Raw genomic sequence first — 27,255 nt, 5'->3', positions numbered from 1 at the left:
CTATGGGATAATATAAAGTGGGCCAATCTACACACAATAGGAATTCCAAAGGAAAAGAAGAAGAAAAGGGGACTGAAAATATATTTGAAGAAATTATGTCTGAAAACTTTCCAAAGCTAAAGGAAGCTGATATCAAGATACAGGAAGCAAAGAGGGCCCCAAACAAGTTGAACCCAAACAGGCCCACACCAAGATATACTGTAATAAAAAGTTAAAGATAAAGAGAGGATTATAAAGGCAGCAAGAGAAAATCAAAGCATTAATTACATGGGAACCCCCATAAGGCTATCAGATGATTTCTCTACAGAAATCCTACAGGCCAGAAGAGAGTGGCAAGATATATTTAAAGTACTTAAAGACAACTTACTACAAACCCACAGCAAATGTAATGCTCAAGGGAGAAAAGCCGAAAGCCTTCCAACTAAAATCTGGAACAAGACAAGGATGCTCACTCTCACCACTGCTATTCAACGTAGTACTGGACAGCCTAGCCACAGCATTCAGACAAACAAAAGAAATAAAAGGCCTCCAAATAGGAAGAGAGGAGGTAAAACTGTCACTGTATTCAGATGACATGATACTATACAGAGAAAACCCTAAGGACTCAACCCCAAAAGGACTTGAACTGATCAACAAATTCAGCAAAGTAGCAGGATATAAGATTAACATTCAGAAATCAGCCACATTTCTGTAAACTAACAATGAAATGGTAGAAAAGGAATACAAAAATACAATACCTTTAAAATTGCACAACAAAAATCAAATACCTGGGAACACACCTGACCAAGGAGGTAAAGGACTTATACGCCGAGCACTATAAAACATTAATCAAGGAAATTAAAGAAGATGGGAAGAAATGGAAAGATATTCCCTGCTCCTGGGTTAGAAAAATTAATATTGTAAAAATGGCCATACTACCCAAAGCAATCTACAGATTCAATGCAATCCCCATCAAATTACATTTTTCACAGAACTAGAACAAACCATCCAAACATTTATATGGAACCACAAAAGACCCAGAATTGACAAAGCAATCCTGAGGAACAAACACCAAGCAGGAGGCATCACTCTCCCAGACTTCGGGTGCTATTACAAAGCCACAGTCATCAAGACAGTGTGGTGCTGGTACCAAAACAGACAGACAGACCAATGGAACAGAATAGAGAACCCAGAAATAAACCCAGACACCTATGGCCAATTAATCTTTGACAAAGGAGGCAAGAATATAAAATAAGAAAAAGACAGTCTTTTCGGCAAGCATTGCTGGGAAACCTGGACAGCTGCATGCAAATCAATGAAACTAGAGCACACCCTCACACCATGCATGAAAATAAACTCAAAATGGCTGAAAGACTTAAACGTAAGACAAGACACCATCAAACTCCTGGAAGAAAACATAGGCAAAACATTCTCTGACATCAACCTTACAAATACTTTCTCAGGTCAGTCTCCCAAAACAACAGAAATAGAAGCAAAAATAAACCAATGGGACCTAATAAAACTGACAAGCTTTGGCACAAAAAAAGGAAACCAAAAAGAAGACAAAAAGACAACTTACAGAATGGGAGAAAATAGTTTCAAATGACGCAACTGACAAGGGCCTAATCTCTAAAACATACAAGCAACTTATACAACTCAACAGCAAAAAATCCAACAACCCAACGGAAAGATGGGCAAAACACCTAAATAGACATTTCTCCAAAGAAGATATACCAGAGGGCCAACAAGCACATGAAAAAATGCTCAACATCCCTGATTATTAGAGAAATGCAAATCAAAACTACCACAAGATATCACCTCACACCAGTCAGAATGGCCATCATTAAGATGTCCACAAACAGCAAATGCTGGAGGGGGTGTGGAGAAAAGGGAACCCTCCTGCACTGTTGGTGGAAGTGTAAGCTGGTGTAACCACTATGGAGAACAGTACGGAGGTACCTTAGAAATCTATACGTAGAACTACCAAATGACCCAGCAATCCCACTCCTGGGCATATATCTGGACAAAACTTGCCTTAAAAGAGACACATGCACCCACATGTCCATTGCAGCTCTATTCACAATAGCCAAGCCATGGAAACAACCCACATGTCCATCAACAGATGATTGGATCAGGAAGATTTGGTATATATACACAATGGAATATTACTCAGCCATAAAAAGAACAAAATAATGCCATTTGTGGCAACATGGATGGAACTAGAGACTCTCATACTTAGTGAAGTCAGTCAGAAAGAGAAAGACAAATACCATGTGATATCACTTACATCTGGAATCCAATATATGTCACAAACTTACCTTTCCACAGAAAAGAACCTCATGGACTTGGAGAATAGACTTGTGGTTGCCCAGGGGGAAAGGGAGGGAGTGGGATGGATTGGGAGCTTGGGGTTAATAGATGCAAATTATTGCCTTTGGAATAGATTAGCAGTGAGATCCTGTTGTTTAGCAAATGGGAACTATGTCTGTTCACTCATGATGGAGCATGATAATGTGAGAAAATAGAGTGTGTACATGTACATGTAACTGGGTCACCATGCTGTGTAGCAGAAAATTTTCAGAACATTGTAAACTACGTATAAGGAACAAAAATCATTATATTGAAAGAAAAAGAAAAGAAAGACAAATACCATATGATATCACATATCTGGAATTTAATATATAGCACAAATGATCCTTTCCACAGAAAATCCAATCATTTTAGATACCTTTTAACTAGCAAAGAGAGAGAGAGCATATTGTGGGCAGAAAGATATAACACTGAGTTACACTGATTTGACTAAGACCAGAAATGGCCTTTCCCAGAACCTCCTCCCTATGTGGCTGAGAGAGCTTCCTGTGCAATTCAGAAGGTAGATGTGGAGGCATCATTCTCTAGAGGGGATTGTGGTTAGACATTATGTCTGTCTGCCATGGAGGTGCCCACTCGTCCCAGATTATCCTTGCTCTCCCTTATTCCATATCCGGCTCCCCTTCTTGACCACTGGCACTGTAGAACAATAGCAGCCCCTGGCTCACTGCCACACACTTAGTTGTGTAGCACCAGAGCTGGTACCTATGTCCATAGACTCTCCACATCTTCCCCTCCGCATTCCCATGTCAGAGATGAACATTTTTGGCTTCTCAGATGTTACTGCCATGATGTTGACAGATAAAATACAAGACACCCAGTTAAATTTATATTTAAGATAAACAATGGAAAAATTTTTGCATAAGTATTCTCATATATTTCATGGAGCATCTTACACTAAAAAAAACGTTATTTATCTGAAATTCAGATTTACTTAGGTATTACATATTATTTTTTAGTTATTAGACCTGACAACTCTATCCTGCAGTTCTGACTGGATACTTATACCTGTTTGTCCCATGGAATGACTGTTGCCTATGACACCTCTTTTAGGTTACTGCAGTTAGTGTAAGATCTAATTAATATAGTTAATTATTCTAATCAATATCATAAGCCCCTATGTACATATTTCTTATTGTGGCTGTTTTCCTAACTGAACTCTGGAAGGGTTTGGTCAGGAAAACATAGAGGATCAACCTGAAGGGAAAATGTTAATTATAGGCACACATATAAGAAAGTTTTCTGGATTTCCCGTCGTGGCGCAGTGGTTAATGAATCCGACTAGGAACCATGAGGTTGAGGGTTCGGTCCCTGCCCTTGCTCAGTGGGTTAAGGATCCGGCGTTGCCGTGAGCTGTGGTGTAGGTTGCAGACGCGGCTCGGATCCCGCGTTGCTGTGGCTCTGGCGAAGGTCGGTGGCTACAGCTCCGATTAGACCCCTAGCCTGGGAATCTCCATATGCCGCGGAGGCGGCCCAAGAAATAGCAAAAAGACAAAAAAAAAAAAAAAAAAAAAAAAGAAAGTTTTCTGTGACTAAATTATAGTAAGTGGAATTTAGAAAATGAGAGATCCTCGAAGACTGCATGCTTCATTTTACCTGCCACCAGAGTGCACAGAGCAGATTTTTGCCAAAGAGGACAGTTCAGCATTATGTTTACATAAGTGTATCTCAAATTTGGTTTTTCTTATCTTTAATCTGGTGATGTTATGCCTTGATGAAGCCCAGAGGAGGCATTCTATTACAGTCACGGAGAGACCATGCATTTTAAAGTTTAACAAGCAAATCCTCTTACTAGTTATGTGATCTCAGGCACATTAGACAACTTTGCTTTACAAATCTGTAATGTGGGCTTGATAATCCCTTCTTTATGCAGTTACACATATAAAAATTCCTAACAGAGCAATGCCACAAGGTAGATATATTTCTTAGGATGTTTGATCTTATGGGAAGGAAATGACTTCTATCTTTTAAAATATTTAATTTTCATAACCTGGAGGCTTGCACAAAACCTGCATAGTCACCTTTTTAGTCCTCTGGCTCCTGGGAAATATACTGAAATTATGAAGTCTTTCATTTAGTCATGAACTTGCAATGCCCTTTCTTCTCTTAGAAAGCAAGCATATTCCAGCATTTACTTTAATACCTTTGAGCTACATATATATGAGCTATGTTTGATTTTGCTGACATGTTTACATTTTCAGGATCATAGAAACTGTTTGCTTCATATGATTTTAGTTAGTGGTATTTTGTTTAAATACCCAAAGGAGTAGGAGAACCTTTATGAGAATCCAATTTTTTATTTGTTTTTTAACTTTGGCAGGAGGAAAGAAACAGAGTCTGGAAATAATAAAAATTTAGGGCTGACATATTACAAAAATAAGAAATGGATGAGTCATAAAAGCGCGGGCACGCACACACACACTCACAGAGTTGAACTGGCTACATATGATGATATTAAAGAATTATTATTTTTGAGTGTGATGATGGTATTATGTTTGTTACAGAAGAGAATTTTTATATTTTAGTAGTTGAAAATAAGACAGAAAGGTTGAAAAGCATGCTTTTATTTGATGGAATAAGAATATCTTATCCAGATTAAGGTAATGCTTGTATAACTAAACAGACACAGTAAGATTCTTGGCTCTCCTTTGGGAGGTGGAGAGAAGCATTCTGGGTTGAATCAGAAATTGAGAAATGATGACAGAAACAACCTTAAAATAAGGAGAGACACCATCTTGTGAAAATGCTTAGAGAATGTTCCTATTCTTTTCTTCAACTTCTCCTGTGGGTAATCTCCCTCTCCCCAGCTCCTTTTTTTTTTTTTAAGAGCCATTTCATCTTCCTCAACTCCTGTCTGCGCCCAATTCTTTTGCAGACATTTGCTTTTCATGAATGGATCTTAGGGAACACATGGTTATTTTAAATCTCTTTCCTTACCTGTTCTTCTTGCATTCTCCTGTCAGTTAAATGAGTGGCCATCCACCAGGTCTATGTTTTCTCATTCAGAAAAGTTTCCCAGATAAATTCATTTTACTACTGTTATTATTTTTTGCCTGAAATACCGAAGTGGTTTCTTAAGAATTCATGCCTTAAATACTTCTCTCAATTAATCTATTTTTGTATTTTTTTTCTTTTATTTATTTTTTTTTAATTTTCCCACTGTACAGCAAGGGGGTCAGGTTATCCTTACATGTATACATTACAATTACATTTTTTCCCCCACCCTTTGTTCTGTTGCAACATGAGTATCTAGACATAGTTCTCAATGCTATTCAGCAGGATCTCCTTGTAAATCTATTCTAAGTTGTGTCTGATAAGCCCAAACTCCCGATCCCTCCCACTCCCTCCCCCTCCCATCAGGCAGCCACAAGTCTCTTCTCCAAGTCCATGATTTTCTTTTCTGAGGAGATGTTCATTTGTGCTGGATATTAGATTCCAGTTATAAGTGATATCATATGGTATTTGTCTTTGTCTTTCTGGCTCATTTCACTCAGGATGAGATTCTCTAGTTCCATCCATGTTGCTACAAATGGCATTATGTCATCCTTTTTTATGGCTGAGTAGTATTCCATTGTGTATATATACCACCTCTTCCGAATCCAATCATCTGTCGATGGACATTTAGGTTGTTTCCATGTCCTGGCTATTGTGAATAATTTTTGTATTTTAAGATGTGCTTTCAAAAATGTCATTCCTTCATCCCCCTGATTTATAAATTGTAGTTCTTCAATATCTATAGAAAAAATGAATTTCCTTAAGCTGTGTTAAATATTTATATTGGGATTGTCTATCATATATCACACCCATTATACTACAATTTCATGGGGATGGTGACCTTGTATGTATGTCTCACTGCTGTAATCCCAACATTTAATAATACCTATCATATAGCCATCCCTCAATAAATACATATTAAATTAACAACAGCAGAAACAACAACAGTAATAACAAAACTATGTGTTTAGCATTTATAATGTCAGGCATTACACTGAGTGTATTACATACAAAATCTCATTCAAACCTCAAAATAATTATTTAAGGGAAGGACTTTCATTATCCTCACTTCACATATGAGAAAACTGAGGCATAGAGAGGTTAATCAATTTACCCAAGTTTGTAAAGTTATCAAGTCATTGCATTGATTAAACTGATTCACTCAACAAGTATTTCTGAAGAATTCAGTGTTTTCCATGCACTTTTGTTGTTAATATATTAGTGACAGAGCAATAAAGAAAACAAACAAAGCCACTGCTTTCATGGAAACTGGAATGTGGGGTGGACTGGGCAGAGGAAAAATAAGGGCAAGAGATAATGGGCTTTATGGACCATGGAATTTCAATATTTTAAGTCACATTCCTTCAGACAATCATTTTATTTTTTTCTTTTTTTTTAAATTACTTAATGAATTTTATTATATGTATAGGTGTACAACAATCATCACAACCAAATTTTACAGCATTTCCATCCAATAGTCATAAAGAAAATATTCAAGAAATGTATAATTAGCAGGAAGCAAGTATTGCAATCCATCAGAACAAATTTCTCAATGAAACTACTCCTTTTTGTAATAATGACTTTAATTCATATATTTCATTCATATATTTCTATGTGTCTATGTTAGGAGAGGGCCTCAATCATGGCAGACATAAAAGTAAAAGAAAGAAGCAGTTACTAGAGCAGATTAAAGCCCCTGTGGTAAAAATATGGAGAACAACAGTTGGTTTGAGCTCCTCACAAATGCATTCAGGTGGCACAGTCTCTTTCCTCTTTTCCCAATATTGTATCTCCAGAAGAATGACACTTTTGCCTTTTAAAAATAATACTAGGTGATATTTATATGAGAAAGACAAAAAAGCAAATCCTGAGACAAGTTCTAGGCCCAAAAGCCCAAAGACGGAGCAGGGAAGTAAGTCGGAGGAGGGAGAGAGGAGGGTCTGAAAGTATATTTTCATGAAAGGTTACCACTTGGAGTAGTAAGGCTGAGTCTCACAGAGGCCTCAGAGAAACCAAGTTGCTGGCACCTCAGAACTGCAGGACCCACAGCCCGAAGCTGGCTGCTCTATCCACAGACCTGAAACTCTCATTGGTTGAGAGTTATTCCTGGGGCAGTACTTCCCCAGCAATTTGTCCTACTCCACTTATGGGCTCAGATTGATCTCTCAGACAGAGTCACAAGTGCTCGAAGGGAAGCAATAGGTGTGTATGGAGACCTTCCACTGAAGCTGAAGGTGAGCTCCAGAGAGAACAGAGGGGTTACAGCAGGCACCAACCTCATCTGTTCCAGACTGGGAAAGTCTCAGTCACCCATGCTTCTCAAACAGTCACATTAATAAATCTATAAACTGACTCTGGGGCTAACTCTATGCTTCCTTAAATTCATAGCATTTTTGTAAAGGGATTCATAGTGGGATTAAACCAAATTTTCATCACAAATAAAAAATGCGCCATGAGCTGTGGTGTAGGTCGCAGACGTGGCTCAGATCCCACACTGCTATGGCTCTGGCGTAGGCCGGCAGCTACAGCTCCAATAAGACCCCTAGCCTGGGAACGTCCATATGCCATGGGTGCGGGCCTAGAAAAAGGCAAAAAGAAAAAAAAATCTAACAGGGAATTTATTCCTAACATTTCATCTGCTTCCTCATGGTGAATCAACATAGACATAGTGTGTTAAAAGTAAACTTCAGAAATTGGGATTGAGCTTTCTAAACATAAAATAAAATAATCTGTGCCTGTTTTCTCTCTCAGCATAATACACAATCTAATACTCTTAATTCACTGCTTTCAATCCCTCTACACAGTAAACTGGCACTCTTTGTTCAAGGAGAGAAAATTCTGTGACTTGGAAAGTTATCATGAAGCAAAATGTATTTCTATAAGTTGAAATAAATTTATATTTATGTGAATATATAGATATTTATATTCTGAATAAATCTTCCAAAAATAACTTTCATCATCTTGTAAGACTGAAACATTATTATAATTTTCCTCCATTCGGGGCATAGGAATAATTCCTATGACCATCCATTGGATCAATATGATCAGTCAACATAGTTGAACCTTTGAATGAAAAGCTTGAATAAAAAAGGAAAGTAAGATTTATTTTCAAGTTATAATTAAAGACGATAAATAATTTTTAGGGCTTCATAAAGAATAAATACATACTTTCTTCTGAAAGTTAGACATTTATCCCATTGATTATATAATTAATAAGCAATTTAGCTCATTTTCACAAATTATCTACATAATGTGCATTGTCTGACTAGAACTGTGCATTTTCCTTCCTGTACACTAGTAATTCAGCACTCTGTATAATTATAAAGGCATTTCTCTTTTCTTTTGTATTTCTACCTTATCCTTGCTAGTTTCAGTATTTGGCTTTCATTTCTGTGAAAGCAATTATTACAGATAAAGACCAAGAGTTACTTCATGGTTCCTATTATTATTTGTTAGTCAAAGTTGTTCTTCTATGGGGTTAATTAGCATACAGTGATGGCTATTGAAAACTTGATGGGAGTTTCCCTCATTCCTGGGTGATCCTTTACCTAAACTTTATTAAGAATGTACCATTGATGTAACTCATCCCTATGGAGGGAAAGTTGGTGGACTCTAATTTCTGCTGCAAAATGTGAACTGGGTTAAGAGACCCCTCTTCTAACCTAACAGGTAGGATACAGACCCAATACTAAATCAGATAGTCAGATATTTAAAAGTTTGAGTTAGTCGTTTGAAATTCATTTCCTCTGACACTGCCCAGGGTAGCACAGTGGTATCCTACAGCAGTGATGAGCTACTGATACAGGTAGAGTAAGTATGCCAGTGGTGCCCAGGGTAGCATATTCAGTAGACTATTCCAACAATGTGGCCCTGACTGGGTTTCCTACTTCCTGAACTCTTGCAATTCCTGACCTCAATTCTCAAGGCTTTCCATTGCTTCTATGGCATATCCGGTATCCTTCCTTACGGTTACATCTGTCATAATCTTTTTCTGTTGCTTATAAGCTAGTGTCCTAACTGACATATATATTTTACTATAATATTAATAATGGCAGTAATGTCTTAAATGTGTCTCAGAGTTTAAAGTACTTTCACATGCATTATCATTATTCTTTCAGCTTTACTGAGGTATAATCAATATACAAAACACTGCACATATTTATTTATTTATTTAATCGCTTCTCGACCTTTTGGCTAAGATCAAGTGTATTTATTTATTTATTTACTTTCTTTTTTGGCCACCCCAAGGCATATAGTCGTTCCAGGGCCGTACAGTAGTTTCCAATATCAGATGTGAGGTGCAGTCATGACCTACACCACAGCTGTAGCAACACGAGATCCTTTAGCCCACCATGCGCGGCCAGGGATTTAACTTGTGACTTGGTGCTGCAGAGATGCCAACAATACCTGGCATCACAGTGGGAACTCCAAAACTGCTCATATTTAATGTTTATAAGTTGATGAGTTAGCATTTCCCTGATGATTAATGATTGAGCATCTTTTCATATACCTTCTGGCCATTTGCATATACTCATGATTCCATCACCACAATAAAGGTAACAGACATATCCATCACGTCTTAAAGATTCTTTGTGTCTGTTTGCTTTTAGTGTGGTGTGATAAGAATACTTAACTTAATATCTATCCTCTTAGCAATGTTTTAAGTGAAAAATGCCATATTGTTACATAGAGGCATTATGTCATACAGCAGATCTCTAGAACTTATTCACCTGGCATAACAATAACTTTCAATGATAATAACTCTTATTTCCCCTTCAACCCATCCCATGGGAATCACCAATCTTCTTTCTGTAAGTTTGATGATTTTAGATAACTCATAAAGTGGAATAATTCATCCTTCTGTGACTGACATCTCACTTAGCATAGTGTATTTCAGGTATATCCATGGTATTGTAAGTGATAGGATTTCCTTCTGTTTATGGCTATGTAATATTCCACTATTCATACCACATTTTTTAATCTGTTTGTCAAAGAGCTTGTAATTTATTCCCACATATTAGCTATTGTGAATTATGCTAAAAAATTATGTACAACAAAGGAAATAATCAATAGGGTTAAAATGGAACTTATACAAAGGAGAAAATATCTGCAAACCATATAGTCGATAAGAAGTTAAAATCTAAAATATGTAAAGAAAACCTACAACTCAACAGCTGAATAATAAATAATCCAATTAAAAATGAGGAAGGAACTTGAATAGATATTACTCCAAAGAAGACATACAAAAGGGGGACAGGTATATTAAAAGGTGCTATACATTACTATAAGGAAAATGCAAATCAAAGCCACAATGAGCGACCATCTCACATAACAAAAAACCAAAGATACCACCAAAAACGAAAACTATAGGCCAATATTTTGATGACTAGAGATGCAAAAATTCTCAACAAATTTTGGCCATGTGAATCCAATAACATAAAAAAAGATCATACACCATGACCAGGTGGGATTTATCCCAGGTGCACAAGGATGGTTCAACATAACACGAATCAATCAGCGTCATATACCACATTGACAAAAGAAAAGTCAAAAACCACATGATCATCTCCATAGATGCAGAAAAAGCATTTGACAAAGCATAACATCCCTTCATGATCAAAACTCTTGTCAAAGTGGATAGAGGGAACATACCTTAACATAATTAAAGCCATTTATGTCAAACTCACAGCAAATATAATACTCAAGGGAGAAAAGCTGAAAGCCTTCCAACTAAAATCTGGAACAAGACAAGGATGCTCACTCTCACCACTGCTGTTCAACGTAGTACTGGACAGCCTAGCCACAGCATTCAGACAAACAAAAGAAATAAAAGGCCTCCAAATAGGAAGAGATGACATGATACTATACAGAGAAAACCCTAAGGACTCAACCCCAAAAGGACTTGAACTGATCAACAAATTCAGCAAAGTAGCAGGATATAAGATTAACATTCAGAAATCAGCCACATTTCTGTAAACTAACAATGAAATGGTAGAAAAGGAATACAAAAATACAATACCTTTAAAATTGCACAACAAAAATCAAATACCTGGAAATACACCTGACCAAGGAGGTAAAGGACTTATACGCCGAGCACTATAAAACATTAATCAAGGAAATTAAAGAAGATGGGAAGAAATGGAAAGATATTCCCTGCTCCTGGGTTAGAAAAATTAATATTGTAAAAATGGCCATACTACCCAAAGCAATCTACAGATTCAATGCAATCCCCATCAAATTACCTATGACATTTTTCACAGAACCAGAACAAACCATCCAAACATTTATATGGAACCACAATTGACAAAGCAATCCTGAGGAACAAACACCAAGCAGGAGGCATCATTCTCCCAGACTTCGGGTGCTATTACAAAGCCACAGTCATCAAGACAGTGTGGTGCTGGTACCAAAACAGACAGACAGACCAATGGAACAGAATAGAGAACCCAGAAATAAACCAGACACCTATGGCCAATTAATCTTTGACAAAGGAGGCAAGAATATAAAATAAGAAAAAGACAGTCTTTTCAGCAAGCATTGCTGGGAAACCTGGACAGCTGCATGCAAATCAATGAAACTAGGGCACACCCTCACACCATGCATGAAAATAAACTCAAAATGGCTGAAAGACTTAAACGTAAGACAAAACACCATCAAACTCCTGGAAGAAAACATAGGCAAAACATTCTCTGACATCAACCTTACAAATACTTTCTCAGGTCAGTCTCCCAAAGCAACAGAAATAGAAGCAAAAATAAACCAATGGGACCTAATAAAACTGACAAGCTTTGGCACAAAAAAAAGGAAACCAAAAAGAAGACAAAAAGACAACTTACAGAATGGGAGAAAATAGTTTCAAATGACGCAACTGACAAGGGCCTAATCTCTAAAACATACAAGCAACTTATACAACTCAACAGCAAAAAATCCAACAACCCAACGGAAAGATGGGCAAAACACCTAAATAGACATTTCTCCAAAGAAGATATACCAGAGGGCCAACAAGCACATGAAAAAATGCTCAACATCCCTGATTATTAGAGAAATGCAAATCAAAACTACCACAAGATATCACCTCACACCAGTCAGAATGGCCATCATTAAGATGTCCACAAACAGCAAATGCTGGAGGGGGTGTGGAGAAAAGGGAACCCTCCTGCACTGTTGGTGGAAGTGTAAGCTGGTATAACCACTATGGAGAACAGTATGGAGGTACCTTAGAAATCTATACGTAGAACTACCAAATGACCCAGCAATCCCACTCCTGGGCATTTATCTGGACAAAACTTGCCTTAAAAGAGACACATGCACCCACATGTCCATTGCAGCTCTATTCACAATAGCCAAGCCATGGAAACAACCCACATGTCCATCAACAGATGATTGGATCAGGAAGATTTGGTATATATACACAATGGAATATTACTCAGCCATAAAAAGAACAAAATAATGCCATTTGTGGCAACATGGATGGAACTAGAGACTCTCATACTTAGTGAAGTCAGTCAGAAAGAGAAAGACAAATACCATGTGATATCACTTACATCTGGAATCCAATATATGTCACAAACTTACCTTTCCACAGAAAAGAACCCCATGGACTTGGAGAATAGACTTGTGGTTGCCCAGGGGGAAAGGGAGGGAGTGGGATGGATTGGGAGCTTGGGGTTAATAGATGCAAATTATTGCCTTTGGAATAGATTAGCAGTGAGATCCTGTTGTTTAGCAAATGGGAACTATGTCTGTTCACTCATGATGGAGCATGATAATGTGAGAAAATAGAGTGTGTACATATACGTGTAACTGGGTCACCATGCTCTATAGTAAAAATAAAAAATTTATTGGGAAAATAATAATTAAAATATAACATAAAGATGTCAGTTTTGGTGAGGTTGTAGAGAAATTTGAACCTTGTACAATGTTGGTGAGGATGTAAATTTGTGCGGCTGTAATGGAAAACAGTATGGAGGGTTCCTCAAAAAATAAAAACAGAACTATAATGTGTTCCAGCAAACTCACTTCTGGATACATATCCAAAAGCATTACCGTATTTGCTCCATAATAGCATTTGAAAATATGAAGCCCCAAAGAGATTAAACTATTTAGCAAGGTCATGATGCTAGAAAGCGACAGAACTTGAACCTGGTCTCATAGCACACAATCCAATATTTTGTTTAGAAATGCAAAGCCTGGATTTCCCGTGGTGGCTCAGTGGTTAACAAATCCAACTAGGAACCATGAAGTTGCGAGTTTGACCCCTGGCCTTGTCCAGTGAGTTAAGGATCTGGCATTGCCATGAGCTGTGGTGTAGGTCACAGACGCGGCTCGGATCCTGCATTGCTGTGGCTCTGACGTAGGCCGGCAGCTGCAGCTCCGATTCGACCCCTAGCCTGGGAACCTCCATATGCTGCGGGAAGCGGCCTTAGAAAAAGGTCAAAAAAAAAAGACAAAAAAAAAAAAAAAAAAAAGAAGAAAAAGAAATACGAAGCCGGCAATTGATTTCATTTAAAAAAAAAAATCCTTTAATTACCAAGTCTTTTCAACTCAAACTAATAGTAATGGGACCAACAAATGAATGAGAAATAAAATGTTTTACAGAATGTGTCAACGGCAGAGGAAGAGGAAGAGCAAATCAAGGCCTGAGAACTGATGGTTGGATTAAGCCTGTTGTAAGTCATTGGGTGTGCTCTTTTTCTTACTATGGATACTCAATAATATCATGTAAGTTTCAGGCCATACAACATGTGTATCTCTTCTTATATAACAGTAAAGAGAAGAAGCTGCTTCCTAGATTTCAACATTGGCTCAGCTGTTTCAAAAACTCTCACTCTGGAGTTCCCGTTGTGGCGCAGTGGTTAACGAATCCGACTAGGAACCATGAGGTTGCGGGTTCGGTCCCTGCCCTTGCTCAGTGGGTTAACAATCCGGCGTTGCCATGAGCTGTGGTGTAGGTTGCAGACGCAGCTCGGATCCCGTGTTGCTGTGGCTCTGGCGTAGGCCGGCGGCTACAGCTCCGATTGGACCCCTAGCCTGGGAGCCTCCATATGCCGCGGGAGCGGCCCTAGAAATGGCAAAAGACAAAAAAAAAAAAAAAAAACTCTCACTCAGCCTGGGTTATGTCACTCACTGATTTCCTTTGTCTGGGTTCAAATGCCACATTCCAGAATTAGCTGTAGAGCTAGTTTCCCCTAAAATTTATGGATTATGCAGGGAAAACATGGAGATGTGAAAGAAAATAGGAATAGTTATCAAGAGAAAGGAAAGCGTGTATTGTACAGGCCTCCACAATACTCCATAATGGACACTGCATTACTTAGTTTCTGTGGCCATTTGGAATAATTTATTTCACTAATTTATGCAACCAATCTTTATTTGGTATACTAGACACACAAAGCACCTATTCTCTTTGATCTTGTACTGTCAAGAGGGAAGAAGGGAAAAAAGCAAACAAATGAATAGGCTTATAGATTGTGGTGAGTATGGTAAAAGAAACAAAAGCAATTTGATTGACATTAAGGGGAGACACCACTTCAAAAATGATCAAAGAAAACCCCTCTAGAAAGTGACATTCTTGGCAATCCTATATTAGCAAGTAAGAGAGGAAGATAAGATAAAGGAGGGAAGGGAGAAAGATTTACTAAAGATTGCACACTATGGATAATCTCTTATGCTGCTGCTGTTATTTTGAAGAAAGTTCGTATGTATTTTATTTCACTGCCATGAAAATTTTAAAATGTTATACCCGTCTCAGGGAAAGTCTGGAGAAAATTAATAGATATAAAATTACTATATTTAAATGACTATCAGTGCTCTTGAAACTTTAATTAGCCTGAGTGGTACTCAAAGCCATGCAACCAGGAAGGAAAATGGTTGGGGTGGGGAATGGGTTATGCAGAAGTTTCAAGGGTATACACTTCCACAAAAACATTATTCAGAGCCCAGTATGAAATAGGTTGTTTAGTACACACTTACTGAATAAAAGTATGCATACTGATACATATTTTTTTTTTTTTTTTTTTTTTTGTCTTTTTGCCATTTCTTGGGCCGCTCCCACAGCATATGGAGGTTCCCAGGCTAGGGGTCGAATCAGAGCTGTAGCCACTGGCCTACGCCAGAGCCACAGCAACACGGGATCCGAGCCGCGTCTGCGACCTACACCACAGCTCACGGCAACGCTGGATTGTTAACCCACTGAGCAAGGGCAGGGATCGAACCCGCAACCTCATGGTTCCTAGTCGGATTCGTTAACCACTGCGCCACGATGGGAACTCCTGATACATATTTTTATATAGAACGTAGCACCAACAAACATTGACTGGACTATCTACTCAGTGCAATGCTTTCCCCTACATTTTTGAGAATGAAGGGAAATTAATTGATTAAAAGTGATAACCAATTCTTGGAAATTAAATACATAAGCACTGGAATCACAGAAGAATACACAAGGAGCAGTATATAAAATTTTTAAATGTACAAGAAACGACCATAAAATAGCTCCTTGGGTGCTAAAAAAAACCCAAACACAACTTACTGGTTTTGGAAAATGAAGATGATATTATCTAGTTTCTTTGGTATCATTATGACTTATGTAACCCATTCCAGTTTAGTTACATCTGTGAAACCATTGTAATAAACTGTATTTACTCCACGGAGACAAATGAAATTGTGTTTCAGGAAGTGCACTTTCAGTAAAGAATAAAAAAGAAGTCAGTGAGCACACATATAACTAGTTGGGGACTGTGTGGTAGCTAGTTTCCAAATTTGGCCCCTAAATGAATCAAGGTTCTTGGTCTTTTTTTTTAATTTTTATTTTTAGGGCTGCACCCGCTGCATATGGAGGTTCCTAGGCTGGGGGTCAAAGCAGAGCTGTAGCTGCCAGTCTATGCCACAGCCACAGCAACGCAGGATCCAAGCCACATCTGGACTTACACCATAGCTCACAACAACACCAGATCCTTAACCCACGGGGCAAGACCAGGGATCGAAACTGAGTCCTCGTGGATGCTAGTCAGATTCGTTAACCACTGAGCCATGACAGGAACTCCAAGGTTCTTGGTCTTTTCACCCTTATGTGGTCTTCTCCCACAGTGATTATGGATTGGCCTGTACAATCATTAGAATGCAGAAGTGATGCTGTGTGACTTTCAAGATTAAGTCATATCGAGCCCTGCAACTTCTACCCAAGTTTCGTAAGATGCTCCCTCTGAAAGAATTCAGTGCCATGAAAGAATTCCAGCCACTATGAGACTCCCAAGCTTTGTACAGAGGTCACTTAAAAAGAGAAAATGAGATGCTTGACCAGACCCAGCTCTTCTAGTCATTCTAATCCAGGCACCATGCATGAGGAAAGAACCTCTCTTGGGTTTCCTAATTCCAACAGACCCCATGGAGAATAGGGAAAAACCAGCTGACAGCAGGCCCTATCACGTATCTCCTGCCATTTGAACCAATCCAGGTGAGGCTGCACTTCCTGGAACAGAGAGGAACTATCCCATTATGTCTCCACAAAACACCTGACCTACAGGATGACTACACATAGTAAGTGATTCCTGTTTTAATCCACTGATGGTTTGGGATAGCTCATTCCTCAGAAATATATGCCAGAACCAAATTTTGGTACTGGAAGTAGGTTTTTTGATATAACAGAAGTGCAAAATATAAGGCTTTAGATTTGGGACCACATCTTGGGCATGAAAGACCTCAGGTAGATTATATATGACAGTGGAATGATATTGAGAAAATTGTTATTGATGACTGGAGAACAGATAAACTGTGTTGAGTATTAATAGAAAAATTAGCAAAACTGCTGACTGAGGTAACGTAGATGTGATACTTTTAGAATATGTCCACAAATTCTTAGATACTTCCCCCTTTTAAGAAGTGAAGTTTCATTTCCCTCCTTGAGTGTGGCTGACCTTAATGGCTTGCTTCTGCTGAGATGAAATGGAAATGTATGACTTTAGAAATAGGGAATAAAAGGAACTGCAGCTTTTTTCTTTCCTTCTCTCTGGGATCACTTAAGTTTTGAGGAAGCATCTGTGACCCTGGGAGGGCCCATAGGCTGTCCTGTGATACTGAGGCCTTCTGCCAGTAGGTAGTGCTGAATCCAAGTGTTCTGCCCATAGCCTTCTTCTTCTTTTTTTTTTTTTTTTTGTTTGTTTGTTTGTTTTTTCTTTTTTTTTGTTTTTGCCATTTCTTGGGCTGCTCCCGCAGCATATGGAGGTTCCCAGGCTAGGGGTTGAATCGGAGCTGTAGCCACCAGTCTATACCAGAGCCACAGCAATGCTGGATCCGAGCCGCGTCTGCAACCTACACCACAGCTCACGGCAACGCCGGATCCTTAACCCACTGAGCAAGGGCAGGGACTGAACCCGCAACCTCATGGTTCCTAGTCGGATTCGTTAACCACTGCGCCACGACGGGAACTCCTGCCCATAGCCTTCTGAGTGGAGGTATCTTGAATGCTGATTCCACAACTCCAGCCACGTTCTCAGATAGCTGTAGCCTCTGCTGACATCTCGAGTACAGCCTTATGAGAGACCCTGAGCCTAAAGCATCCATCTATGGCTCTTCCAGATATCTGATCCTCAGAAACTATGTGAGAAAATAAATTTTGCTTCTTATTGGCTTAAGATTCTAATCCTGAAGGTATTTTTTTTTTACATAGTAATGAACAATAGAGAAGGAAATATAAAGTAAAAATGTGCCTATGAACTAGAGGATCTGGCTTAGAAGAGGTTAAGGCAGAATGCTGGAACTTCCAACTGTTTTTTGTTTTTTTGTTTTTTTGTTTTTTAGTTATAGATAGTGAAATATGGCTATAGAGAGTTGAGATAAAGTGGGAATTGGTCACTTTTCAATATGAATTTTAAGGATATATGTAAAGGAGCCAGGGCTAGCTTCAGAGAGCAAAAGATTCTCAATTTAAGGAGTGGCCTCAAAACCAGGATCAAATTCAGCCCCTGTCAGTAAAATGTGACTTCAGTGCCATCATGAGATGAAATCTTCAGGGAGAGAAGAAGTGTATTATGCCTGTAGATTGGATATGGGCTGTTGCAGCCAGAGAGCAGATGATGAAAGATTACACTGCCCCCAAAGATGGAAACAGGATTAGCTCTAAAACCACAATTTTTTTCAACCATGTGACCTTCCTAATTCCTAATAAAGAAGTGACATTTACATCCCCAGCCCCTGTAATCTGGGTTGATTCTGTGACTACCATGACAACATGAATGCAAAGGAGGAGATGCTGTTCAGTCCTTGGTGGGCTAGGGAGCTATTTTTTCCTGACTCTTGGAAACCATACACCGTGCAAGAAATGTGATTATCCTGAGATCACCATGCCATAATTAATACAAACTATATGGAGAGGTTCTACAGGATGGTGCACCATGCAGAGACAGCTACTCAAGCCAAGACCCACTGAGGCAGCAGTTCTGTGATTGAGGAACCTATTTTGGACAACCCAGCTGAGGTGTATGACCCACCTCGGCCCATCTCTATTTCCTGATCCAAAAATTAATCAAATAAAATGGCTATTTTAAAAACCTAAGTTTGAAGTAACTTGTTAAATAGCAATTCCATGTGATACTTGAACATTGCTCTGTCAAGAAAGCACAGAGCAAACCAGGTGACTTAATTCTAGTAAATAAAATGCAGTAGAAGTAACAGGATGCCACTTTGGACTTTAGGTTCTAGAAAGGCTATGATTTCTAGGAGCTTCCACCAGGTGCAACAGGATCAGCTGTGTCTCTGTAGTACCAGCTTGGATTTGATCCGGGCCTAGGAACTCCATATTCTGTGGGTTCAGCCAAAAAAAGAAAAAAAGTATATATACTACATCTTCCTAATTCAATCATCTATCAGTGGACATTGGGTTGATTCCATGTCCTGGCTATTGCAAAGTGCTGCAATGAATATGCGGGTGCATGTGTCTTTTTTAAGGAGAGTTTTGTCAGGATATATGCTCAAGAGTGGGATTGCTGGATCATATGGTAGTTCTATGTATGGTTTTCTAAGATACCTCCATACCGTTCTTCATAGTGGTTGTACCAGCTTACATTCCCACCAACAGTGCAGGAGGGTTCCCTTAGCAATGGGATCCTGCTGTGTAGCACTGGGAACTCTGTCTAGTCACTTACAATGGAACACGTAATGTGAGAAAAAAGAATGTATAGATGTAAGTGTAACTGGATCACCATGCTGTACAGTAGAAATATATATATACATATGATAAAAAAAGAAAAAAGTAAATTAAAAAAATAAAAAGATTGACTTCCAGGTTGGTGCACTTTCTCACTCTCATTCTCTGAGGGAAGTCAGCTGTTATGTTAGGAAGCTGCCCTGAGCAGTCTATGAGGTAGCCCATATAGGAAGGAAATGAGAAAATAGGCAACCATGTGAATTAGCCTGGAAGATCTTCTGACACCTGCTCAGACATAGATCTTTGCCCACTTGAGCCTTGAGAGAACTGCACCTCAGTGGATAGCTTGGATGCCATCTCTTGAGAGGCTTTGAGTCAGAACCTCCCAGATCTTCTGCTTTCAGATTATAACCACAAAATCAGTAAAATAATAAATGTTCATTGCTTTCAGCAACAAAGTAACAGATAATCTGTTATGCACCAATAGACAACTAATGCAATCCTCTTAGATTTTTGGTTTTGGGGGGAGGCCTGTTTTCTAATTGTTCCTCCTTTTACTTTAACCTATCTTTTTCTCTGTTTGCTTTTATGATTTTTATCTTTTTTCCTTATCTGCAGCTTTACTGTGCTATGTCAGGTACCATTTTCTTTATAAATATCCTGCTTGTGATTCATCATTATTCTTGAGTTATTTTCATAACTCTAATAAAGGAAATCATAGTCATGTCTTTCCACAGACTGCTTCTATCCCATTCTTTTTTCTCTGTTTTGGAACTCCAATTACACATATGGTAGATCTCTTCACTGTATTCCTTACATATATCACATTGTTTTGTACTTTTTTCCATCATTTTTTTATTCACCATGCTTTTTCATGTAGTGTTCTGACTTATCTTCCATTTTACTAATGATATCTTCAGTCATTTGCAATCCATTGTGAAACCTTTCCTTCACATTCTTAATTTCAGTTACTATGTTTTTCAGTACCCAGATTTTCATTTTCTTAAGTACTATTTCTCCCCAGAAGCTCTCAGTTATATGTATTTCTTTAAAAATATTCAGGACACTTTATAAAGTCATTGTGTAATGCCATTATCTGAAACATATTCAGACACCATTTTAAAGTCATTTATAACTCCATTACCTGAATCCTTTGTGTGTCTGGCTCTGTTATCCATATTTTCCTTTTTAAAAAGTTTTTTTTTTTAATTTGCCTGATGATTTTAGTTTTGGTAGAAAAATTGTATGTAATTAAGCCTCGTGTTTGTATGTAATTAAGACTAGTGTTATGTCTTCTCTTCCTCCAAAGGGAGGTATGTCTAGGGAACGAGTCACCTTCTATGAATTTAATCTAATTATAGTAAGAAAAGTGATATGAAGTTGGACCTCATTTCCTGTGAGAATCAGACTATTTCTAGTTCATACTAATTCCTAGAGTGTAGTCCTAGTTATGTGTGTTTATAGGCATTGCTTCCTTTGTAGGCTCTGGACTTGAACTGTGTTACTCCCAATCCCATAAGATTATCAAAAGTCTTCTCATCGTCTCATTTACCTTTTGGCATTTTTCCATATACCAGGCTTCTCTTTCTGGGTTTTTTTCTTTCTTCGAAATCTTGGATTCCAAGTTTTTCAATGCCTTGTTACCTTTATGATAACTCCAAGTAGATTTTTTAAAATTATATTTTGATTAGGTTTTTCTATCTGTTCATGGGGGAATAGATACAATGCTTAGTTACAATGCCAGAAAAGTGTGTCTTCTCACACAAAGTTTTTGCTTCTCAAGTGAGAGAATTTATTTACATTGGAGCAGAGCTGCTCTTCTGTTTCAGGGGAAGAATAAAAAAAAATGTATGTGTGTGTGTATGTATTTGGATTCAGTAAATATTCCTTTTTTTTTTTTTTTTTTTTTTTTTTGCTTTTTAGGGTTGCACTCGTGTCATATGGAGGTTCCCAGGCTAGGGGATTAGGGGGTCTAACCAGAGCTACAGCTGCTGGCATGTGCTGCAGCCACAGCAACGCAAGATCTGAGCCAAGTCTGCACCACAGCTCACAGCAATGCCAGATCCTTAACCCACTGAGTGAGGCCAGGGATCAAACCCACAACCTCATGGTCCCTAATCAGATTCATTTCTGCTATGCCATGATGGAAACTCCAATATTCCCTTTTGAAAAGGAGAGATTCTATGCACACATTTTGTCCCTATATTTATTTATTTTTTATTTCTTGTGTTATATCATCATGTACATAAAAATTTTGTTGAACTAGGGAGAGATATGCAGGCCTGGGGTCAGAGACATATGGGGAATCTCTGTACTTACCTCTCAATTTTGCTGTGAACCTGAAACTACTATAAAATATGTCAATTTAGAAATATGTTGAATTATATCTTAACCACATTTGGTGAAAAGTAGAAGTAGACCCGTTTCTCTTCTGTATAAAGATGGCAGGAGCCCCTATGATACAGCAAGAGGTGACCTGCTTTGGGAAAATGTATTAGTGAGTATGGCCCTCTGTCTAAATCATAACCGTATATATATATATGAAGAATACTATATCAGAAACTCTGGTGGAGTGAAGGTAATGGGATTTTTTTTAATTTTTTAGATAGATATATTTGCTATGTCTATAGCAAATATATATCTGTGCTATGTAATATATCCTTATGGGTTATTTATTTAACGGATGGTAGTTGTACTTCTTAATCCTTTACCTCTATTTTGTCCCCCTCTTTCCTATCCCATTATATATAAAATATAACTATAAATGGAGTATAACTCTTAAAAATTATGTGGGATGGAAATCCTGCAAAACTGGATTGTTATGATCATTATACAACTACAGATGTGATATATTAATTTGCATAATAAAAATAAATTAATTAATTTAAAAAATAAATAAATAAATAAAAATTATGGATCACTATGTTTCACACCTGAAACTTACATAGTATTGTAAATCAACTACTTCCATTTAAATCATTTCCTTTCATGGCTCGGTGGAAACGAATCTTACTAGCATCCATGAGGATGTAGGTTTGATCCCTGGCCTCACTCAATGAGTTCCTGTGTGCTATGGTGTAGGTCACAGATGCAGCTCGGATCCTGAGTTGCTGTGGCTGTGGTGTAGACTGGCAGCTACAGCTCTGATTCAACCCCTATCCTGGGAACCTCCATATGCTATGGGTATGGCCCTAAAAAGACTAAATAAATAAATAACTACTTTTAAGGGAAATACAGGAGAAAATGAAGACTATGGTTTTTGTGTAAATTCTTCCTGAAAAATGACTAAATCAATAGATAATTTGAACTAACAAGAAATGGATCCTCTTTGTTCCCCAAAGTTCTCTAACTTGTTAAATCCTACGGCCAATTCTCAACTTTTTTTTTCTTATTGAAGTCTCTGTGATATTGAGTATGAAAAAGATTGTTGCAGTTGGCTTTTATTGTATCTCACTCTCAGTTTTCTCTCATCTTTCTGTCTACTCCTTCCTAGTCTCCCTTGTACTTCTCTGTGGCTATGCCTCAGTTCTCTTTGTTTCCCTATCTGTAAACCTTTCTCAGGTAATTTCATTCTGTCTCATGTTTTGAAATATCATATCTAACACAGAATTCTCACATCTAATCCCAAATCTTCTGGGCCTCTCCTGTGGACATTCAAATAAAAAATGGTCAAACTAGAATCATGTTTTTACATATGTTTCTAACTTTCACCAAAGTTATTCTTCCCCATGTAGTCTTCATCATTGATGAGTATTTCCATTAGTCACTCAGTTGTTTAGGCCTAGGAATCATGCTCAATTTATATGTTTTGAATATTCCACATCCAGTTAATTTTTCCCATTCTTTTGCTTTATTTTCTTACATTTTGATTGAATATAGGAAACTCTATTTCTATTGCTACTACCAAAATTCAAGACTCCATCATCTATCATTTCTCTTTTTTCCTTCTTTAGCCACCCCGCAACATATGGAGTTCTCTGGCCAGGGGTCAGATCTGAGGTTGTGACCTATGCTATAGCTGCAGCAATGCTGGATCCTTAATGCACTGTGCCGGGTTGAAGTTCAAACATGTGTCCTAGCGCTACAGAGATCAGCGCTACCCTGATCTCCTTGTACCAGCAGGAAATCCAATCATCTATTTTCTTGAATACAATCTTACTATTGGTCTTCCAGTTTCTACGTTTATTGTCAGAGTTCAGTCTCCACATATCTCCTGCATGAACATTTTTTGAAGGAATATTTACAATAGTGATACTAATATTTTTTAAATCCCTTCTACAGGTTATACATTGGAAGTGGAAAAATCCAGATTCTTTTGTATAACAAAAAGCCTCACATAATCTGACTGTAGTATAACTGATACAATCCTCTATCATTTTCCATGTTTCACTGTTACAGTTACTTTGAAATTAGTCTTGTGCCTTAAACAATTAAGCCTTTTTTTCCCCCCTCAAATCTGTACTGCTGTTCAATTTGCCTAGAATACCCTCCCTGCATGCAGATTTTCACAGGGTTGATCTCTTTTACTACTCAGGTCTCATTTCAGATGCAAAATACTAACAAGCAGTTCAATAATAGGGTTTGTTAGGAAAGAAACTAAAGGGAAAATTCTGAGGTGCTTCAGCGTACATATCTTGATCTATATGATGAACACATAAATATATGTCCCCCCTCCCACAAATTTGAAGCAATGCCTACAAGGTTAGTGATTTTATATACTTTTGTGTGTGTGTTTATGCCTCATTAAAATGTTTTTAAATTAAAAGTATCCCATAATAACCTATCTGAATAGCCTGCCTAAGCCTTACCCAACCATGTCTCTCTGTCCCATTACTCAGATTTATTTTCTTTATATAATTTAACACTTAAAAAATAAACTAATAAATTTAAATATTTACATTTATTATATGTCTTCCCCAGATAGAATATAAGATATTTGGAATATATATTTTTCTTCTCTTCTTCACCATTATATTTCTAGGACCTTGACCAGTACCTGGGACATGCAAGGGGCAAAATAAATGTTTGCTTAAGTGAATGAAAGCAGAGGCTCACTATATTTTGTTCATTTTGTCACTATACAATATACAAATAACTTACAGAAAAACATCCCCACCTTATTTAGGGTCTAAAAAATGGTCACATTCCATTAATTCCCTCTGTTCCCTAAAGAAGGTAGCAATGCTACATGACACATGCCAGGAGATCTGTATAACATCTCATTCTCTGCTTCTCCCCTTTCTTAGTTTCACTGATTGAAATTCTACTCATTTTCCTCTGATAATTTTCCTCTTGAAGTCTTTCACAATCCTCCTTTGTCTCAAACAGATATGATCTCTTCTTTTCAGTCTCTCATGAATATTCTTCTTCCATCTTGTCTCTATACAGATACTTGGGTCCTGAATATTTCCAGCTTAGCAAAAAAACTTTTGGAAAGGAGAAAATGTCTGTGTTTGTCTTTAATTCCTCTACTTCCTCATAGTGCTATGCACACACTATCTTGAATAAATATTTTAGTCAAATTTACTCTAAAATATCTCAGGCAGATTGGTAAAAGGAAGATCACTTATGCTGAGAAGAAAGTAAATAGATTAATATGAAGAAGAGGACTTAACTAGGGAAAGGGGTCATTAATGACAAGTCCTCCTGATTTATTCCCTTGTCTACTGTCTCAAGTCTTTTAATCAATTCCCCTTATCAGAACCAAATAAAGCCACATGCCTGGTCATACTTCTACTGCTTAAAATATTTCAATGAATAAACCTTGGCTTCAGAATCAAATAGAAGTTTCTTAAAATATCATACAAGCATTGCATTATGCAACCTACACACCATCCCACCACCACCTCACTATTCACATGTAGCTCAAAATATGTTATGTTGAGTTTATGCTTGTAGGGTGTTGCATATGCATAGAGCACTGTTACTTCTCTCTATCCACTTGGATTATTCACCTTATCCTTCAAAGTGTAACTCAAGTACTACTTTCTCATGAAAACTCCCCAAGACTTTCTTAATTCAATCAGGTGCTCTTATGCTATGTTGAAATAGTCTTGGGCAAAATCCTATCATAGGACTGCCTAATGTAATTCTTTGATTTTTTATCTGATTAAGCCAAAAGACTGTGATGGCTCCCTCAGACAAGGGCTCTGGCTTGTTCACCTCCATATCTCTGGTACTCGGTAGAGTGCCTAGAAACTGATTTGGCATTAAAAAACTTCCTGTTTAATAAGTGGGTGGATGAACAAGTGAATGAACAGACATATGATTAGATATATCTATGGCTGAATAATGTATAAGTTTGGGTAGGTGAGATTCCTTATTTTAAAAAAAATGAGGACATTATTCTTGGGAACTTACTGCTACTGTTTCTTATATTGATTTTTGACAAATAGGAAGTAATATATCTGGGTGATGAAAGTATGCAGTAAGGGAGAGTGAATCTAACACAAATGACCTGAGACTAAATAATTAGCTTAAGAGGCTCTGGAAGATGAGTGTTTAATACACTCAAATGCTTAGTCATTCTTTTTAAAATGTCATTTAGCACTGGCATTCTTGTATCTGGTAGATACCATAGATGCAAAAAAAAAGAAACATTATAGCATACTCAATGTCAAAGAGTATGGTACTAAATATAATTAAATGCTAAATTAATAATGTTCAAAGAGTATGGTACTAAATATAATTAAATGCTAAATTAATAATGTTCAAAGTATATAAAATCTTGAGCACATGCCTTATCTTGAGCACATGCCTTAGCACAGGCATTGTCAAATATTAGGTATCTGTGTCATGGATGCTCCCCTAAACTGTGAAGTCTTTGCTTTTCTTGGCAGGATGCCAGTTCAACTTAAAGCAAAATGGAAGTCTGATGCATTGAAAGCTCTTGGGGACATTGCCCCTGAAAGCCCTACCTCCTCTCTACTGGGCTTGCAAAACATTACTAGGGCATTCCTGAGAACAGAAATATTAGAGCTGGCCTATAGCCTAGACAATGACTTATTCATAATAATATTTCATAATAATATTTCAAAGGGAACCTCTTTGCCAAAGATGCAAAGAAACACATGGCCAACTATTTCCTCAGTAACCCCTTCTTTTGGAGCTTTGATATCTAGCATCTTTAGGGGAGAATTCTTTTCATGAAATGGCTCTATTATATGTTCTAGGGTATCTAAAACCAAAGAGTATGGTACTAAATATAATTAAATGCTAAATTAATAATGTTCAAAGTATATAAAATCTAATAATAATTGAAGAGAGCATCTTGAGGCAAGACTAACAAGAGAATAAGTGGCAAGCAAATAAGAGTGGGAAGAAAGGCAGAGAGAACACTATTTCTGGAAACATCTATTTCAGAATAGCTCAGTCACAAAACACAGGATCACATGGCATTGGCAGCCATCAGAAACTGGTCTTCAGCAATCATAATAGCATGATTCCACTGATTATCTATCCCATAAGATGACCTGAGGGTAAGCTGCTGTTTAATGGTACAGAACAGAATGTGTTATGTCATTGATGTTTCTTCTTCCATAGAGAAGTAATTTTGAATTCAGGATCCAAATGAGAAGAGAGTCTCACTGACAAAAATGTCTGAATGATTCTTTTGTTGTCTGCTCTTCCATTTCACAAAAAATACTGGATGTAAAAATTCAGGTCAGAGTGAAAATTTTCCATAGTAATTCCCCAGGTTAATCAGAAAATTAACTAAAAAAAAATCTCAGTATGGGATAAGATCAATATGAAATATACAGAAACAGATC

This window comes from Sus scrofa, chromosome 13, assembly GCF_000003025.6.
Source record: "Sus scrofa isolate TJ Tabasco breed Duroc chromosome 13, Sscrofa11.1, whole genome shotgun sequence".
In the NCBI taxonomy this organism is placed as follows: domain Eukaryota; kingdom Metazoa; phylum Chordata; class Mammalia; order Artiodactyla; family Suidae; genus Sus; species Sus scrofa.
Note: the sequence above shows the minus strand (reverse complement) of the source record.